The 20,696-nt window shown below is 51.4% G+C and overlaps 1 protein-coding gene across 2 annotated transcripts in view; it reads left to right on the forward strand.

Moving 5' to 3' along the window:
- The first annotated feature begins 4,609 nt into the window (after positions 1–4,609).
- PLXNA4 (plexin A4) overlaps positions 4,610–20,696 on the forward strand; it is a 403,695-nt gene continuing 387,608 nt past the window's right edge. Inside the window, exon 1 of one of the 2 annotated variants that reach the window (XM_032202674.1) lies at positions 4,610–4,895. The gene's annotated coding sequence lies outside the window, so the exon portion shown is untranslated. Of the gene's footprint in view, positions 4,896–5,824; positions 6,121–20,696 lie in introns of those variants that run through there. The other variant, XM_032202682.1, reaches the window with a different exon arrangement.

Below are 20,696 nucleotides of genomic sequence, written 5' to 3' on the forward strand. Positions count from 1 at the left end.
GGATAGGGAACATGGGAATGAGAATTTTTCTTATCCCAGAGTCTGCCTGGAAAGGATGGGCTCTACCTGCACTGGAAATGTAGAGAAGGGGAGGGATGAAAGTGAGCAGAGGAACTCTGGAATAACTCTGGAAAGCTCCTTGTAGCTCACCTGGTGACCTGGCGCATTAATCCAGATGATATCTTATATATCTCAGATGACATGAGATAGCTGGTGTAGATGTTATTCACAGAAATACCCTACTAAAGAAATCCACCCCCAAAAGCACACCGGCAAGGGCTGGTGGGGAAGCGAAGGGACTGGACAGAAGTCATGCAGCAAACCAGTGGTCTCAAATTTGAGACCCCAGGGGTCTCAAATAAACCAGTGCACAAGCCCCAAGTCACCAAAGACATGTTTGGCCAATAAAAAATAGAAGAAGGGTTGGATGGATCCTCTCAAGGGCTTTTTTCTCCACCTGTCATTGGAAATTGGGTGCAAAGTGGCTTGGACCGAAGGGCAAGGCAGTGGCTGGTGGCCAAATGGCAAACCCCTGCTTTTCCTGGTTAGCCTCTCCGTATCCTTAATGTTTTTTCATAGTGTTTTTGTCTCATTTTGTATCAGCATCACCCTTCCTGAGGCTGGTAAAACTGCTGCAAAGCTGATAGCATAACAACCCTGACAGCCAGAACCTGGACTGGGAACTGCCTTTCGGGGCAGAGCTGATCCCATCCCTTCCTGGGGTGTCAGGAATGCTAATTCACAGCATTAAAACAACTCCCAATTAATTTTTCCACCTTCCAAAACGTGATAAAGACATCCTTTGTCAGCAGCAGGGGCAGTGACAGCCACACGGAGAGCCCAATTCTTTCAGGTGTCAGCAGAGCAGGGGAAGCTACTCAAACCTCCAACGCCTGAAAGACTGCAGGGCAGGGAGAGTGGTGAAAAAACACCCGGAGGAAGAAGCTCTGCAGCCAGCAGCCCCCTCCCTGGGCTTTTTTTTGGGAAGATTTCGCCCTGCTGCGGGGATGTGCAGGGCTGCCACGAAGCGCGGCCGCTGCAGGTGGCGCTGCAATGTAGGGATTGTGCTCGGCACGAGCCCCGAACAGAGCAAGCGGCTCCTTGAGCAACTCAAACCCCGGGCTGCTTGAACAAACTTGTGAAATGGTGGGGGGGACACCAAATAAACTTCTTGCATAACCCTCTTCTTCCTTTCTTTTCTTTCCTTTCCTTTTTTTTTTTTTTTTTTTTATATTTTTTTCTTTTTATTTTTCTTTTTATTTTTCTTTTTGTTTTTTTTTTTCTTTTTCTTTTTATTTTTGTTTTTTTTTTTTTTTTTCTTTTTTTTCTTCTTCTTTTTCTTCTTCTTCTTTTTTTTTTTTTCCTTTTTATTTTTCCTTTTTCTTCATTCCCTTTCCCCTTCCCCTTTCCTTTTCCCTTTCCCTTTCCCTTTCCCTTTCCCTTTCCCTTTCCCTTTCCCTTTCCCTTTCCCTTTCCCTTTCCCTTTCCCTTTCCCTTTCCCTTTCCCTTTCCCTTTCCCTTTCCCTTTCCCTTTCCCTTTCCCTTTCCCTTTCCCTTTCCCTTTCCCTTTCCCTTTCCCTTTCCCTTTCCCTTGCTCTGTCACTGGGGGCAGTTGAGTCTTAAAGCATGTGGCTGTACACCCACAATAAAAATAGATGTTTTCTGTGATCTGAGGCATTGGGTGTTGTTGGAAATGATCCCTCGGGTAACAAGGCGTGAAATGAAAGGGGGCTGTGCTGTTTGCCACCATGCTGCTTGCTGGTGGAGGGCCACAGTGATGCTGGTAGCATCTGGGACATTGTGAGAAATGGGGGACCAAAGGGTGTTTGGGGACAGCAGCTGGGGGAAATGGGTCACTGCAGCTGGGCTGCATGAAAGCAACTTGCTTTTGGCTCTTCCCAGATGATGCTGAGGGCAGCCTTGAAGCTGTCTGGTGCTGAGCCCAGCTGAGTTTTCACCCAATGAGGGTGCCCAGCTCCTGTCCAGAGGCACCCGTGATCTCTGCCATCACTGCAGCTCTGGGTGAAATATCCCATTGATGACAGTGCGGTGAGCCTGAGCCCCCCTTCTCCCTGGGTCCTTTTTCTGCAGCTACTCACAATTTTTGTGGAGGGGACATTTGGGTTTTCCAGCCCTAGCCCTCCTCCAGCCCCTAGTTCACAGAGAGGCCTGTAAATAAAGTCTCATTTGTCACTCCTGCGTGAACCCAGGGATATATCGATTCATGTCATTGTCTTAAGAAGCGGAAAGAGTTTGTATTAATTTCTTCCTCCCCACCAGATAGCGGGAAGTAATCCCGGCATATCCAGATTATCCCTTTTCAGCGGAACAGCCCGGTTTTAAATGCAAGACCAAATTTTCCCGAGATTTTCATATGTTTTATTAAATGGAGCTGCAAGCCAGACTGGACATTAAATAATACTGTACTGCTCACAACAGCAGTGATCTTTAGAGGTTACTAACCTGCCATTGTATCTTTCAGATTTCCGTCTCGCTCTTCCGTTGTCATTTTGCTGTGTTATTACTCTTCAGGCTTCACATAGCATTCATTTCTCTGAATGAAAACAAATGACTCCTTGCGAGAGGCAGGAGATAAAGAATAATAAATACATTTTATGCACCACCTTAAAAAAAGGGCTCTGAATCCCCATCCATCCATCAGGAAATGTAAACCAGAGCTCAGGCAAAACACACACGCGCATACAGGCACGCGCCAGGGAGATAAAACTTGTTTTAAGGAAAACATGACATTGTTTAAAAATAAATATCTCGGAGGATGCAAATAGACAGCCCCCGGCCCCCGTGTTTTGTGGCATAAATTTGAGATAATTAAAAATACAAAGCTTGGATTAATCCTCGCTTTCTGTGAATGGCAGAAGCCGTGGGGAAGAGGGGGAGCCCTGCTGTGCTTGGTGCTGTACAATGTACCTCCGAGGGGCAAGCCCTGCCTCTGAGCACGGAGCCGCTGGCTACAAGCACTGAGACCCCCTTCACCACCATCGTGCCTAGGGTTTGGAGGAGCAGCAGGAGCACCCCTAGGATTTTCCCCTCCCTATGTTGATGTGAGCATGGCCAACAGCCCTACAAGCAGAGGAAGGCTCCCTGTTTGGGTCCCCCTTTGCTCTCTCTCTTCGCTGCCCATCATCACAGCTTCTGGGCACACCCCAGAGCATCTCTTCCCTTCCCAAAAGCTTTTCTCTGCTTTGCTTTTGGTTGGAGGGGAGCCCAGCTACTACCTCCAGAGCAGGGTCTGCTCCATGGGGCAGTCAGGCCAGCAACCGGCTGGACACAAAACTCCATCGCTACGCACTAACAGCCTGCAAAAAAATAATAAATAAAATAAAAAATAAAAAAAATACTATTATTCCTCCAGCTGCCAGGAATTAAGCGAAGACCCGGCGAGCAGAGCAGCCTGCAGCATCTCTCTAGGATTACTGCTCACCCAAGCTGCGGGATTGATCTTCCTCTGAGCCTCCCCACGCCCGCTCTGAGGGGCTCCCCTCCTCGTTTTGTCCTAGCCGGAGGAGAGCAGCGGGGCACGGGGTGGGGAAGGAGGAGAGATGAGGATGCCAACCAGAGCCGAGATGCCTGGAAGGGTTTTTCTGGGGATGAAGGAGCCAGCAAGACGCCTTTGATTATTCCCTGAGATTATTTTTTCTCTCTCTCTCTCTTTTTTTTTTTTTTTTTTTTTTGGGCAGAGACATTTCCCAATTAGCCCAATCAGGCTCGGAGATCCTAGGTGTCAGTAGTGAGTAGGGAGCGAGGGAAGGCACCGGGAGGAATCGAGGCAGCAGCCCCGAGTTGCTGCCGTGGGAGAGCGGCGGCGGCGCTCGCAGCCCCCGGGCGCGCTCGGAGGCGGCGGCCCCGCTCCTGTCCCCATCCCCGTCCCCGTCCCCGTCCCCGTCCCCATCCCCTGCAAACTCCGGGACGAGGAAAAGCAGCTTCGGGTCCCCCTCCGGCGACAACCTTCGCCCCCTCCGCTTTCTCCCCTCTCTCAGAGGTGGGTGGGCTTGGGGAAAGGAGGAGCAACTGGCCACTCTCTGCAAAAAAAAAAAAAAGAAAAAAAAAAAAAGAGAGAGAGCAACGTAAAAGGATTTTTATTGCCGATTTTATTTATTTATTAATAATAATAATAATTATTATTATCCCTCCCGGGCGTGCTGGGTTGGTGCTTCCACACCTCTCCCACTATTTTTTTTGGGGGGTGGGGGGGGTGGGAAAAGAGGGGTGTGTGCGCGTTTGCAAAAGAGCCTGGGTGTCAAAGCCCGCTCGGCAGCCACCATTGGCGAGGAGGAAGGGCTGGCTGGGGAGGAAGGGCTGGCGAGACAGCCGCAGTGCGAGCCCTCCCCGGCGGGCAGGAGGCGGCCGCGGAGCCGGGCATGGCCCCGGAGCGCATCCCCCGCTCGGCTCCTGGGTCCCCCCCTCCGTGCTCGATTTAGAGGCTGGGGAGGGGAAGGGGGGGGGAAGGAAGGGAAGGGAAGGGAAGGAAGGGCCGGGGGAGGGTGGGAGGGGGTGATTTGGGGAAGGAGGAGGGGGTGAGAGGGGGGGGGAGTGAGAAGTAGAGCTGCGTTTTTTTTTCTTCTCTCTCCCCCCCCCCTTTCCCCATACACCCCCCCCGTGCTCTGGGCGAGCCAGACGCGGTTTGCCCAGTGCAGGGAGAGGGGCTCTCCGCGTTCCGCCTCCGTGGAGTATTTGGGATTGGAGAGAGAGAGAGAGAGACACACACGCACACGCACACACACACACACACACACAGACCATCTGCAGTGTCAATGCGGCGCCTGCTCTGAAGACTGAAGTGGGGGGAAAGGAGAGGAAAAAAAAATAATTATATATATATATTTAAAATAATAATAATAATAAACCCACCCAAAGCAAGCCAGGAGCTTTCCCAGGTAAGGAACATTCCCCCCCCCCTCCCAACTCACCTCGCCCTGCTCGGGAAGCGGGGAGCGGAGGGAGGATGCCCCGGAGGATGCCCCGGGAGGGCCGGCGGGGCTGCAGCGGTACCTGCCCTGCACACCTGGGCAAGGATCCCAGGAGGAGTCCCCCCCCCCCGGTGCTTTTTCCACCCCCCCGGGTCGTGGGGAGGGGGTCGGGGCTGTCGGGCAGGGACCCGCAGAGCCGGGGGGGCTCGGGCACGGCCCCTCCGCTGCTCCCTGCTCGGGAGGATGCTCGGGGGGGGGGTGGCAGCGGGGAGCCCCCGTGTCCCCCACCCTCCACATCCCCATCGATGGAGGGGGGTGGTAGAAGCGTTGTCCGCGTGCCCCCCCCTCCCCAAAACCCAGATATTTTGGTCCCCGGTGGCTTTTTCCCCAGGCACAAAGCTCAACTTTTCTCCCCTGAGGAAGCGGCTTCAGCGCTGCAACCTGTCCCTAATCACCCCCCCCGCCGGACACCCCGACCCTCCCGGGGGGGTTATTCCCCTCCCTCGGTGCCCCAGTGCCTCCCCCGGGCTGGAGGCATTCGCAAACTTTTCCTGCTCCCGATGAGGTTGCAGCTGGACGGGGCTGGAGGCAGAGCCCTTTTCCCAGGGAGGATGGGACCCCCCCTCAAAAAAAAAGACTGACCGATGGACGGGGGGGGGGGACAGAAGGGCCACCCCCGTCGGGGAACACCGTGTAGGGAAGGGGGAGACCCCCGTGGTTCCTCTTCCCGCAAGGTGCCGGGGAGTTGGGCTGCCGAAATCCCGGCTGCGGAGTCAGCGCTGTAAAAACCTCCCTCCCTCCTTCCCTCCGTGTGTGTGTGTGTGTGTGTGTGTGTGTGCTGCAACCGAAACCTGCCTATTGATGCTCCGCGTTTATCAGACATATGCCCCTAAATTATGCAGACAGGGAGAAGTGATCTAAACACCGAGCCGCACATGGTTTCGGTGGAAATATAATACTCCGGCAGCAGATGAGTTCCTCCCAGATAAACAAACCCACTTGCTCAGCCCCAGCAGGGCTGAGCGCTGTTTGGGTTTGGAGTGGCTGCATGTGGCTGCTGCATCCCCAGCCCAGAGGAAACCTGCCTGCTGGAGCCCCATCTGCTCCCCGCTCTGGGAAAGGGAAGGCAGCCCTCGCCTTGCTGGATTCGGGTGTAGGACCCTCACGACTCGCTTTGGGAAGAAGGGACCAGGTGGGAAGCGTGTGGCCGCGCTCCTCTCCCTTCAACTTCCACCCCGCGTCTGGCTCCGCTTCGCCCTGCAGCCTCGCCGCCGGGCAGCCAGCGGCAGCCGTGCCACGGAGCTGGCTGCAAACGCACCTGGGTCTTTCGTGGCTTCCCTCCGGCACCTGGGATGTGAGGTTTTGGGGAGGAAAACGGTGCTCGGGTCAGGGGGGGAGAGCGATGCCGGGAGGGAGGTTTGCACCGGGACCCCCAGGATGCTCTTACTGCAGGGGAACAATGATGGTGTCGGGGGATTTTTTTGCAGCCGATGCGACTGCTTGCAGCCTGCTGGGGACTTATCTGGAGCGTGCACCAGCCCTGCACAAATATTTTGGAAGGCATAAGGCGTGCTAACTTATTTTCTTTATCTGTCCTCCGTTTCACCTGGGTCTTGTTTATGGAAGCTGCTTAAATCCGCGAGCGGGTGGGACCGGTGGAGCGTGGGGTCTCTGTGATTTTAATTACAGCGTGTGCCTCCCAGTGTGAGATTAGGTGCTTCCTCCCCCTGGCTAAGCCACTGTCTTAAGGTCTCAGGGACGCGAGCCGCGTTTCGTTTGTGCTTTGATTGCCTCGGGAAGCATTTGTGTGTTTGTTTGTGTGCGGGACCCTTCGCCGGAGCTGGGCTTCAAGCGGTGCAACAGATGTGTGCCTGCTTTCCGTGCGCAGCCAGGTTGAAATACGCAACCCCAGCCCCTCCACGAACGCCTGGGATTTTCTTCCCTCCTCTGCCCAGACCCATCCTCTCGGGGGGTGTCTCCTTTCCTAAAGGACCAGTCCGAGGCTTTTCCTTTCCATCCCATCTTAAATGCGCGGCGCTCGGTGATATCCGTAAGATGCAAAATAAATGACAGCCACCCGCTCTGAGCATTGTTTATGTCCAAGACGGGTGTTTTAAAATACAGGCTGACGATCAATCACGCTGCTGTTGGGGAGCTTTTGCTCGCTTGAAGCTTTTTGCTTCAGCCTTGCAGGCGCTGAAGACTGTTGTTAAGTCTGTTCAGCCTGCCTGGCTAGCGGAGGGATGAGTGCTATCGCAAATCCTAGGAGAGAAGCTGAACTTCTCCACCGGGAGAGGAAATATTCGAGCTTTCCCTCATGCTTTCACCTGCCAGCACTCGCGGTGAGCCTGGTGCTAGGCAGCCTTGTAGATGTGGCCAAGGGAAGGGCTCCGCTCAGCACCAGCGCTGCTGAGACCTGCCGGGGGGGAGCCAGGAGCCGGCTCCGGCAGCCAGATCCCGGGAGGGGGCAGCGAGGAGGGGAGGAGGGATTCCGGAGCCCCTTTTGTGCTGCGTTTTTCTCCTTTTGCTCAATCGCTTTGTCTACCGATCTCCTCGAGGCTGAAGGGTTGAGATGAAACCAACCTCCTCCCCCGAGCGCCGGGCTTTGATTTGCGCGCTCGATGCGCCCCAGGATGAAAAGCCCTGCAAGGTCTTCGGATGCTCGGGTGTGCCGAGGGTTAACGCTGCATAGGAATTAATTTCTTGTTTGGAAGGGAACTCTGAAAAGCTTCCTAAAAAGCTGAGGATGACGCTGGCACAGTAGGCTTGTGCTCTACGTGCTAGTGCATTGGGATCCTGCCTGGGGAGGGTGTTGGAGGTAGGGTTTTTGAGTTTTGGAGCTGGTGGTGCCAAAGTTTGTGGCTTGGCATTGCGTGCAGGCATTTTCAAGCACAGTGGCACGCTGTGATCATCTGTCCTGGGAGTCACTTGCCTCTTCTTGATTTATTAGCCACAATCCTCCTATGATGCTGATAGCAACAGAGACCCAGCATCACCCCTGTGCTGCAGCAGTGGTGGGTCTCCAAAGTTTTGTGTCCTGCCCCTCCCAGCAAGGAATATATTTTTTTGGGGTATGACCATTTCCCTTCAAAAAGCCCTCAGATGGCTTGGGGCTCAAAAAACAAAGCCCTTTCTGCTCCCACCAGTGTGACGAGAGGCTTCAGAGGGCTCTTTCTGACTCCTTCCTTCTTGCTTGCATTAATAGTCCCCAGCCCCTGCAGGCGCCCAAGGCCATGAGACTTCCCATCTGGGCAGCACGCTGACTTATTGCAGGATGCTAGTGGTGGGCGTGCTTCCCTGCATGGCTGCCACTGGGCTGAAAAGCACTTTATATCCCTGGGGTTGGAGTTCTCAAGAAGACTGAATTAAAAAACCCTCACTCAAAGCATAAATAAATGCGCAGGGTTCCCCAAGTGCTTTTCATTCAGGTTGTGAAGTACTTAAAGAGTGAGAAAGTATCCTCATTCCTCTGCAAAAGATTGGGAAACTGAGGCACAGAGTGGAAAAAGGCTCTTTCTGACCCCATTTACTGGTGGGATCCTTCCCTCAGCAACAAGGGATGTAAAATGAACCCCAAGGTGTTTTTGGAAATGGGAGCAGTGAGCGGTCCCCTGCCCTTGAGCCCATGCTTCCACAGCCAGAAGTAGTGCTAGATCAGGACAGAGCACTTTTAGGATTGCAATTTTTGCAGGTAAAATGACAGATGGGTGCTGGAAAATGAGAAACGCTCACCTTGGGTGAGCACGTGGGCCAGGGGGCAGCTGTGCTCCCATGAAGCTTGGTTCCTGTATATTTAAAATTGGGTATAAAAAGATTTTAATGACCCTTGGAAATGGAGTAATCATTGCAAAAATGGGTAGTATTGTGATGCGGACAGTCTGGGTAGTGATTTTCTCCAACTGGTATTTCATTCTGTGATTTATTTATTTATTTTGACTCTGTTTTTCTTTGTTTTTCGTTGGCCAAATTCTTCATTGCCAATTCTGCCAAATCTTATTCTACTTTGCTTGAGCACATCTTGCAAGGTGCTAAACAGGCAGCCAGGTGAGAGGCTCCAGGTCTGTGCCTTGCATCCCCTGCAGTGGTAATTACTGCAGGTGGCATCTATCCTGCAGCCCTTTCCTTTGGAAAAAGACAAACAGACCAACAAAAAAATACTCTTTGAGCACCTCAGAGGTGCTCTGAGGACTTGGAAAGTTTATTCTTTGCTTTGAAAACCCAATGGTCATCCCATTCTAGATACCACTAATGCAAACAGCTCAGCTCTCCAGCAGCATGAAGCTTGCTGGAGACTCAATCTTTGTTGAAGTAGGATGGTGACCACTGCTTCCACCTCAGTGCTGATGCCAGGAGAAGCCCCCCAGGGCTGGAGAAGAGCCTGAAGGCTTGAGCAGGAGCAGTGACTGGGCTGAAACCCCCATCCCTGCTATGCTGCTGATCAACAGGTAGTTTGGACCTTACTTTGGGGGGATTTCGCCAGGAATAGAGAGGTTGCCCGCAAACTCTGGGACATGCTTTTGCTCCAGACCTTGCTGCCAAGGAATTGTTTAAGGCTGTAAAACAGAAATCCTGACCCATGAGGCAGGAGGTTGAAGTTCACGAGCTTCTTCTGAGTAGGAATAGAGGAAAGCTGCAGTGAGTGGGGCTGGAGTGACCCAGGAGGGAGCCCTGGCTCCAAGTTCCCCTCCAGCTGCCTCATCCGTACACGAGCAGTCTGCCGGGGCTTTCCAAGCCATCAGCCATAAATTTACGGGAGCTGACTGGCACTTGAATCTCCCTTGTCCTTCTGACAGGGCGAATGTGTGGCTCTAATGCAGATAATATGGGGCAGGTTCCCATCGCGGGCATTTGCATGATATACACTCGCACGCTTCCCCCTCCTCACAGCTTGTGAGGGGCAGGGGAATAAATCTTAATGCCTGGTGAACCCTTGCAGTGATGCTGCACCCAACGCATGTAAATGGTTGCAAAATGAGCTGCCCTGACCCAGCTGTTGTTTCTCCTTGAGCATTAAACACTACACGGGGGAGGAAGGCGGAGGGTGGTGGAGTTCTTCCATCTCAATATTGTTTTCCTTTGAAATCCTGGCATGATGCTGGACTCGGGGACTGCATGTAACCATCGCGATTTATTTACTCGTTGCATCTGAAGCAAGGATTGAGCACTTGCCACCAGCAGCCCCTCGATGCTCATCCGATGCTCAGCGCTAAACTGTTTGGTGCCTGAGCATAGAGTTATAGGAATCGGAGCGGCGAATCAGCAGTAAATCAAAGCCTGGATGGCTCCGTACCCGGCTGCGGTGAGATTTAAATTAAAAATATCTCGAAGAGCTCATACATCAAGCGCTGGAGTTGTGTCAGTCTGGACTTGAGCAGCCAGAGCTGTGCCCCTGTGAAACAAGAACCAGGATGAGCCCTCGTATTGATCCCCAGCTTAACAGGGAAATTGCCACTTCATTTCTTCTTCTCTTCTGTCTTTGCTTTTCCTTCCTTTCCTCTTCACCCCCCTCTGCCCCCCAAAAGGAAGATCATTGTGCTAGGAAGTTGGGAAAAGGCTGGCAGATTTGCTGCACACACGTGTGGCCCTGCTTGACTTTATTGTGAAAAAGGATTTTATTTTATTTTATTTATTTATTTATTGTGACTGGGGATTTGTCCGTAAGGTAGTGCTGGAAAGAAAACTCATTTAGAGACTAAGGAGGTGTGTCCGGTTACAATTGCCTATTGATGGACCAGCAAGCACTCAATGTGTGCCACGGCTTTGTTTTATTTTAAGGAAACTTATCCTGGGCTGTCAGGGGGAGACTTTGATTTACCGGAGGGCTGCCCCACAGCCTTCAGCAGGTCCCTTGGCTTCTTCAAGTCTCGTTTTTCCCCATCTATCTATTTTTGGGCTGTGGCACCCTGGTTTTGTAGAAGTGACTGTCACCCTCTCACAGCGTTTTGCCCTAATGACCTTTACAAATGACTCGCTTTTGGTTAACAAGATGATAAACCTGGTGAGGCTCTGGCTGGGAGCTCACTCTCTGACCTGAGGACTAGCCCGGTGGACAGAGCTAGTAGTCACCGATGGCCACTGGCCCATCCCTGGGGTCTTGTCCCCTTCTTCTGGCAGGGAAAAGGCTTCTGGAGGTGGCTATGGGCAGAGCTGTTCTAGGCTGGGGGGAAAGCAGAGAGAGGAGGTGAGCTGGGAACATAACATGCTGGTTGTGGAGCTAATCAAAGGCTTTTCCATGTAATTTTGGTACTTTAGTTAAAAAAAAAAAAAAAAAAAAAAAAGAAAAGGCAAATTAGAATGGGCATGATTTACTAGCATGACTTACTAGCTTAAAAATGTGACTCGCTGGAGAGTGTTGTGAAGCCTGCTTGATTTGTTAGGATTTTGGTACAAGTCTCCAAATTCTTGCTCAAAGCAGAGCAACAGGTGGAGCTTTGTGAGTGTTACCCTGAGCCGTGCGTGTGCTGGAGGGCACATGGGGGTATTTGCACGGCTGATTTCTCCCCTGCAGGTGCATGACTGCCCCAGGGCATCTTTTTTGGCCCCACTCTTCCCACAGTGGTGTCCTCTTCACCAAAGGGGTGTTTGTGAGCACTCAGGGACAGCCTGGAGGAGCGGTTATGGGTTTACATCCCAGCTCTTCCCCCGACGGCGCCACCCCAGAAGGGCACTTGCCTCCTCACCCTGAAGAAGGCAGGATCAGCCCCTAAGTCCTCCTCCTGCGCCGAGCTGCTATGGTGATGAGTTGCTATAGAAACGCGTAGTTAGCATTATTATTTATTAGCCAAAGGTGCTTCTTTTCATCTCCTAAATGCGGGGTTGGTGCCAGGATGAGCCCGGTGCTGGGTGCAGGGTGCTGCCCGCGCGGGTCGGGGGTTATCCTTCCCCACGAGCCGGGCTTCAGCGAGCGTGCTGAGTGAGCCCAGCGGGCTGAGCTGGTTAAACAAATCCCCCAGTATGCTCCGTCACAGGTCCCTTCCTTCCTCAGATCCTTCCTTTGGAGGGGGATTTGAGCGAAGCGTTTCATTATAATGAGCTTAGTTATTTCCCAACTAGTAATCGCGTGTCGCCATTTGGTGCGACGGGTTTGCATTAAGTCCTGTAATAATATGTCTATTCATCCATCACAAATACCATATTCACAGGACCTTGTAGCGATTGCCTGGTAAATACCTTCTCTTATCTCTTTGCATGCGCTGCTCCTTGCTGTTTTGCTGAAGTCCTGCCCTCTCTGCAAACCCATCCCTCTGTGCTGGCAGGCAGGGAAACTCCTCCGATGCTCCCATCCCGGGCTCCTGCTCTTCCCGAGCCCCCCTGCAGCCAGGCACCCTGCCAGGCTGTGTGGGGAGATGCTGCTGCTCCCGTGCTGGCTGCAACCCATGGGTGACGCCGTGCTAGGGGTATCCCTCTGGCTTCCCTAACTATCACTTTCCAGATGCTGTGGGTGGGACGAATCCTGCTTTGGGGCTGTCCTTTGCTCCCCAGGAGTGAGTGGAGCAGCAGGAAGAGGTATCTCCTGTTTGGCTTAGGTGCTGAGCACCCACGTGTTCTGTTTTGCAGGATGGGTCATCCACAGAGCATCCTTATACGACACTTTGGGGTCGGTTTGGGGAGTCTGGGGAGTGCCCAGCTGGGCAACAGAGGAGGGATGCAGGGCTGGGTGCCTGGGTTCACGGCTTCATCATGAAGCTGGCAGCACTGCAGAGGTGGCTTTGTGAGGAAACCTCCCCCTGTCCCGCTGTCCTTCATGGCCTAACAGCCCCGGGAGTGCTGAATTTGCTGCAGGGGGGTGGCTCAGTGGGGCTGGGAGGTGAATGGGGGGGAGGATGGAGGGGTGCCCAGAGGCATGGAGAGAAGCAGGGATGCTTTTTCCCTCCAGCCAGGGCGGGTGCAGTGTAGCCTGGAGATGGAGGGCAAAATGCATGGGCAACCTGTGCCTCCTTGCCCCCCAAAACCCTAAAAACCATTCCTCTCCCCCCAAAACAAAACAAAACAAAACAAAACAAAACAAAACAAAACAAGAAAACCAAAAATAAACATTAATAAGAAGAAACAGTACAGGTTTTCCAGACTTCAGGCTGCTCTGGGCTCTCTGTGCACCTGCAGCAGATGCTCCCCAGAGGGATGAGCCCTGTGGGGTGGGAGGGATGCAGGAATGGCTGGACCAGTGCAGGATCCTGCACATGATGTGTGGGGCAATCTCTGCTGTCGCTTGCAGGCTGTGGCCCTTGAAGTTCCCTGAATTCCCCCCCTGCTTTCCATCTCCCCAGCCTGAGACTAGGGAACATCCTTCCCAGTCTTTGAGGGAACAAAAGGAGGCTCTTTTAAAGCACCCCCCTGGAGCAGGAATAAAACACCTTCCTTTACAGGGCCCGTTTCATCTCTTGAAGTCAATCCCCTCGAGCTTTGTGTTTCCCTTCTTGGAAACCGAGCTCCCTGCGGAGAAGAGAGAAAAACACCTGGGGTGCAAGAGCAGGGGTGCAAAAGCAGGGATGGGTAGCTCGGAGGTGGAAGGAGGGGTGGGAATGGGGGGCTGAATGCTCAGCCTTCCCCCTGCCTGAATCCCCTGAGACCCCATGAGATTCCTGCAGCTCTTAGGTGTAATGCCAGTGGCTGGATGCATCCCCAGGCAGGATGCAAGGTGTGGAAGGTTTGTTTTTGTTTGAGCTTCATCCCCTCGTGTGCAGGGGAGGAGCAGAGCACATTTCCCCTGCTCCTGGGTGTCCTGCATGTGCCACCCCCTCTTATTCCCAGTGCAATTAAGCGTAGCACTACCTGGGACCTACCCTAAAGGAAGGAGGCTGGAGATAATGAAAACTTGCTGTGTTTTGGTAGGGTCACCCATGTGAAGGTGGAGCTAAGGGGATCGTATTCTGCTTCTGCCATCACTTTTCTCCATCCTGAGCTGCCTGGAAATTTGGTTGTGGCACTGATGTGCTTGGAGAGAGGTCGTTCAAGGGATACCAAGGACCTGGCACCGGTGTGGGATGCCACTTGGATCCCACCAGCTCTGAGAGCATCAGATCTTGGGTTTCACCCCAAACACCAGCTGTGAGCTGTCATTTCGACTGCTGGACTTGGAGCATCTTTGCAGTCTTTGTCTTTCCTTCCTTGGCCAAGCTTCTCACCATGGCAGGAGGCACGGGGCATCCCTGGAGCTGCACCTCTCTGCCCAGCTGGGAGAAGAGAGGAGCGGGAGGGGAACTGCACATGGAAAGAGCTGGACAGTAAAAGCAGCACCTGTCAGAGCCATTCAGAAAGGATTTTTGTTCCTTCCCTTATAATGGTGTTGCTGCCCTTGCCTGCCTTAGCCATTCAAACAGCTCAAAGGGATGCCTCGGAATGAAAGTAGCAACTTTTAGGACAAATTTCTTACTGTGTAATGTCTCAAAGAAAGCAGGAAAAGGAAATGGCAAGCGGGCATAATTAGGTAAGTATTACCCATTAGGAAGGGGAAAGAGCTATCAAGTCGATTTTCATTTCCTTCTTATTTTACGTGCCTGATTTTTCCGCCTCTCCAGGAGGCGGTGTGTGAAGTAGGTGTCTCCTTAGCACGGAGAAGTAAATAATCAGAACACGGTGCACTGCAAAACTCTTCCCAAAGCCTTCCAAATCTGGACTAAGCTGAGGATTTTTTAGCATATTCACAAGCCCAGCTGAACTCTCCAGCATCTGTGAGACCTGGTAGAAATTATTTCCTATGTTTGTGCTGGGAAACCAAGGTACAGGTGGGCAGCAGGGCTTGCACATTCTCGGTCTGACCACCTGTCTGTTCATATTTCTCACTTTTTTTTTCCCTATTTTGCATGGAAATAGAGATAACTCCTTACCTCCCAGTTGCTTCCAAACATTTGGGGTGTTTGCAGTGTTGAACCCCCAGAGATGCACTGATGCACTGTAGGGTTGAGTTCCCCAAGCCACCACCTGGCCCACCCTCATGCATCCCCATGTCCTTCCACCCATGGGACCCCCTCTTTTTTTTTTTTTTTTCTCCCCCAAACCTCAGGTTTCTCTCCCATCTGTGCCCTCTACCCCTCAGGATAACACATCCCAGCATGGGCTGCAATTACGAACCCATCAGTGGGTGAAAGCAACACATTTTGGCAAGGACGTGGGATGGCTTCACCCCACAGGAGAAGCACTCACCTCCTCCCTTGCCCGCCCCCTGCTCCAGAGGCTGTAAGTGGTGTGATTAAAGGCTGTCAGAAACTGCTGTCGTTGGCACAGTCCGTGGCTGACACCAGGCAGCCCTCAGACTTTGACTCAGCCGAGGCTCACACACACGCACGTGCGCTGTGCGTTAAGTATGAGCCAGAGAAAAGGCATCTTTTTGCATGCACCACCCTTTTTCCTGATGATTGGGTCTGTTTTTGCATTATTTTTAGAGAAGAAGTCTTGACTGTGTATAAGATTTGGGTTTTTCATGGCATCGCACTGCCAGCACCTGTCCAAATCTCTCATTCATTTGCACTCGAAGCTGAAAGTCCTTTTTCCTTTAGGTAAGACTACATACATACATATATAAGTATGTGTATAAAACATATGCTTTTTTACACACACTTGGAAAATAAATATGTTTAGAAAATGCTGTTCTGGTCACCCAGTGCTTTTCTCAGGTCACTGCCAATTTCGCCCACTGTTAGGAAAGGTCTTGAAGGTCCAGGATGAGGTTTCTGGAGCAGGAGTTTGGCTGCACAGCCAGAGCGAGAGGGGGGTTAGGACAAGTCCAGTTCTTATTCCTTCACCATCCCTTGATTTCTGTGCAATCCATCAGGTGCTGGCAGGAGAAGGATATTTTTTTTTCTAGTTTGTAGAGAGGAGAGAGAAGAAAGGAAAAAGTTTGAGGTTTTTGCTCCACCAGAGGACTGGGATTAAATGGTGCAACCCTGGAAAAGCCTTTGTGTCTGGGAACGTGGCTCCCAGTGAGCTGGGTTACTGCAATGTTTTTCAGAAGGTGCTGGCCTGGTGCGGGCACTGCTGATGGCAAAGGGGTTGCTCAGGGGATGCTCACCTGCTCTGCCTTCCCTCCTTTTAGGTATGGGTGTGTGTGGAGGAAAATTTCATGAGTATCTGCAAAAGTTACAGCATGATGCAGAGAGATGTAATAGTGAGTTGGAAGAGAAAAACACGGTCCTGTCCATGCATAAGTTTCATTTGGTGGTTGCCCTCTCTCACCTTTCCATCGTTCCTTCTCCTTCCCTGGTAATGCAGAAGCAGCTTTATTTTATAATAAGCAAAAAGGTCTCCAGGTGTGGGTTTGTGCCTTTCTGCGTCTCCCTGTAATGGGCAACTTACTTTGCCACCCATAATTTGCCTCTTCCAAGGTCTCCTTGTAGGCAGAAGGCTATTACAGCAACTGCCTAGTCCCAAACACAAGACAAAACCTCAGGTCAGGGTTAAGAGGGAGTGGATTTTAAGCTGCAATATGTTGTTGCTGCAGCAGGGTGCTCAGCAGAAGGGACCCAAACCTGCCCGCAGTGATGCTGCTATGTGGTGGGGAACGTGGATGGAGGGGTGGGAGATGAATGTCTCGGCCTTCCTACACAGAGGAAAGAATCAAATGTCTGCCCTATATCAAATATCATGCTCGATTCCTGTGGGACTGAGTTATTGGTGAGGAGGAAGCTGACCTTCTCCTGTATATATGAACTGAATATCTCGTTTGCTTTGTTTTTGATTTTTCCCCCCCCTCCTGTTGCAGAAGGAGTGCAATACTTCATTTCGCAGGAAATAATATTTTCTTCATTTTCTCCCATGGTGGGGTTACTTTTTTGTTGTTTTTTTTTGATTTTTGTTTTCTAAATCTTGGTTCAGACGATCAAGCTTTCCTCCCTTCAGCTTTCCTTGCTTTATAGCTCGGTTGGCACGCCGGGCCCTTGCTGCCCACATCTGTGTGAGTCCATCAGTTTTGCTGGAGCCTGGGGGTATTCCCCTCTTACGGCTGCTGAGGGTGAACAAATTCTCCTGAAACTGGACAAACACATTAATATTTTAATAATCACACCCCAGCAAGCTTGAGAATTAACAGTCAGTGTTTCCCTCATTGCTGCACACATCTATCCTTCCTCCTGGCTGCCTTATCCACAGCCTTCCCCGACACAAACTTATCTGCAGATCCTTTTCTGCAAGAGCTGGTCAGGAACATCTTCAGAGCAGCGAGTCCTTCATAGCCCCAGGTCCTTTTCCTTCCTCTTCTGCCCATGGAGAGCAGATTTTTTGGAAGCTCAAGAGCTCTGTTTCCCACACATAGGTCCCTTGGAAATATTTGAAGGTACTTTGCTGAAGTTCGCAGGTGACTTTTGAAAACCTTGGCCATTGCGTTCATGCGTGTATATATATATATATATTAATCTGTTCTCTCTTCCCTCCTGTTTTCTTTCTCTGTCAGGAATCCAGCTGTGCAACATGTGGCACTTGTAGAACTTGGAAGGCAGGAAGATCAAGCAAACACAGAGCTTTCAGCAGAAGAGATAAATTTCCAGGCTAAATTCAAGCCACGTAGACCCAGTCTGTTTTAGTTTTAAAGCCCCGCTGGTAGTGATGTGTGGGAGCTGTAGATATAAAGCCAAGGAGAGAAGAAGAGTTTATTTGTATTATTTCTGGCACCTCTGTAGAAAAACCTCTGTTCTGAGGTCGTGGTGCTTGGCACAATGTTAGTCTGCATGGGTCCTACCAGTGAAACTGGCTGTTGAGTGCTACCTTCGTGCATGATTTGAAGGCAGAGAAAAGAGGGAATTTTCTTCCCGAAACGAGTATTGTAGCTGCAGGAGGAATGTGTCGGATTTGTGGGGGTGGATGGCATGCAGATGGCCACAGAGCAGAAATATTTTGTTATTCATAACCCATTGAATTGTGAGAGCATTTTTTGCACCTGTGGACACCGCTACATTTTTTTATCCCAGCCCTCCGGCATCGGGCAGGACCGCAGCTTCAAGGTGTGGGCTCCCTGTACAGGCAGCTGATGGGGATTTCCTACCTGCAGAGCACACAACAGGGTGTGATGGGCCCATAATATTGAGCCATGGCCATGGATTTGGAGCCTGGTTTGCTCCAGGCATCTCCTGCATTGCCTGTGTGTGTTTGCTAACATTGACCTTGCAAGGGTCCATCTGGCAAAGGGGTGTTAGGTGGGCTTGCTGCTTTTTGGAGGAGTCCCTGTCCATCCTAAGTGTTTCACTTTTGTTTTAGTAAATTAAAAAAAAAAAAAAAAAAAAAGCAAATAAACCCACAGGTGGCACCCAGATGTGCTCCCCAGGCCCATCCTAATAAGCTCAGCAGCACCCATTGCGAACCAAAGCTGCATTCAGCCTAACCCCACCGCCAGCAATGCAAACTGAATTTCCCTCCCTCCCTAATGCGAGCAAAAGATTTACAGGCTATAACTTTTGAAACTGGGGTGAATTTGAGTCCAGCTTCCCATTGGAGAGCTTGCCTCATGTCATGAAAATCCATCTGCAGCCACCCGAGCCTCCCCGCCAGCCCCAGGCTGTGTGTCCCAGCCCTGCGGGAGCCAGGGCTGCAGCCCAGATGATGCTCCTGAATCGGAGCGGTTTTGTCCACATCACAAAAAAGGCAGGGGTTCCTGGGCACGGGCTTTCATGCTTTTGACAGTATTTAGGATTTGTGCATTGCTCAAAGTGCAGCTGTTGGCCCTTATGCTGGATCTCCCTCTGTCCTAGAGCGGGAGGAGCAGAGGGAACTCAGTGCAGGCTTGCATTGCGATGCCCTGCGGGGAGCAGAAGGGCATGTGGATAGCAGTCCTCAGTGGCTCTTGATCTTTCAACACCTGTGCATCTGCTCTGCGATGTTTCTCCATGTCTTGCATCCTATTACCAAGACCTCCATTGCTAACGCCCAGGATTTCACCAGCAGAGATGACCTTCCCACACCCCCACCTTCCCAATGCCTCCGACACAGGTGCCTTTAGACCGTGCGTGAGCAGACAAGGCTAAAGCAGATGGTGTTTGGATCTGGATTAAATTAGAGTTTGGGGTGACATTTTGCTCACTGCTGACTGAACAAACAAGCAACTTTCTTTTGGGCAGTAAGATCCAGATCTGAAACTGCTGGTTATTGCAACCCCCTAAACTATCTTTTGCAGAATGAAAGAGCTCGTAGGAGTGTTTGTGGTGCTGGGTTTTCTCTGTAACACCCATCTTCATACAGCTTATGCTTTGAGGTGATGCATCTGCAATTGGGAGGCTGTGCAAACAGCTGAAACAATTGAATCACCCTCCTCGTGGCTGCTCTGGGGTGACTTGTTGATCTGCTGATAGCATCGTGCTAAGTGAAGGATCCTGCAAAGTGCAGAGCATCTGCACCTTCCATCTGTGTCCAAGAGCCTGGCCCAGGGAAGATATTTATGGGAGGGGAAAGAGAGAATTTGCTTTTTGCAGCTGTGTTTTGCAGCAGCAGCAAGCTGCCTACCGAGTGCCATTGCTGGTGGCTGCCTGGCAGTGTCTCCTCCCGGTGTTTGTCCCTGCGGGGACGCACCTGTATAGATTGCAGAGAGCTTTAGCAGCAGAGGGGATTGATCAGACACCTCCTCCCTGCCTCCCACCAGCTCCGCAGGCCGGGTGCCAGCAGCCTGTATCATTTCAGGACGCCCTGGATGCGTCCGTGCAGACACATGGCTGAGTACAGTGACCACCGGACTATTTAAAGCAACTTCAACAATGACACTTGAGCGTGTAATGCACCCATTCTGCTGAGGCTGGCAAAGTGCTTGCAGAGTGGATGGGTTTAAGACTGATGGGAATTTACCACTCCGGAGCCATTAGGGCATGCGCGTGCTCCTAAAAACTGCACCGGAGGAGAAAATAATTGAGAAAATCAGCTATAAAGGAGGTTCCCCTGGTGCTGCACACATGGCTCTGCGGAACAACTGTTGTGTCTTTGTGGCAGTGAGCTGGGGGTTGAACACACGGGCTGTGGGCCTGGCTCATCCGTGCTGACTCTGTGTCACCTTGGCCAAGCCCTCTGCTCCCTGGACCTCTGTCTCCTTGGGGTGTTTCTGGATGTAAATTTTTGGAGATAGGGTCTGGATATTTGTAGGATTATTTGGTTATTTTTGCAAGCAGCGATGTGTTATTTTACCGAGCGGGGATGAAATGATCCTTCAGGACAAGGTGTGATGTGCTAGGGTGATGTACGACAGGATGGCAAAATAGCAGCAAGGTCACGGCATCAGGATCTGCACCACCTGCTCCTTCCAAGGTTCGGGTGGTTTTAACATATTCAGATATAGTCTGTAAGTGAGAGCTGCTGCTCCTGATTCTGCGAAGTCTCATGATTTGGTAACACCTTCTAGGCTTGGCGTTAAATATTGGTGTTGAGAAGGAGTTGGAAGGGGATAGGATTGTCCTTTGCTCATGCAGCCTCTTCTAAACACATGTAGAAGGGCTCAGGAATATTCTGTGCATTTTGGAATATTGCTTGTTTCTAAAGTTCAGCAATTACCTGCTCTTTTTCACCCCCTCTTTCTCCTCCTTGCAGTTAACACCTCTTGTTTGAATACATGTTTTCCAAGCTCACGAGCAAGCCAAAAATGGAGTTTTCTCCCCCGAACTTTAATCTTGTATAACTGATTTGACCTCAGATGTGTCAGTAGCTGGAGGAAGCCCATCTCAGGGGAATCGGGAGAGTCAGGAGCTGTGGGATCAATGCACTATTCATGCAGAGGGAATGTTTTAGTTCTTACAGAACTTGCAAATCTGCAATCTGCCCACGTGTCCCAGTCTCTTCTCATATCCCTTTTACTAAATTGTCTCT

This window comes from Aythya fuligula, chromosome 1 (assembly GCF_009819795.1).
Source record: "Aythya fuligula isolate bAytFul2 chromosome 1, bAytFul2.pri, whole genome shotgun sequence".
NCBI lineage: Eukaryota > Metazoa > Chordata > Aves > Anseriformes > Anatidae > Aythya > Aythya fuligula.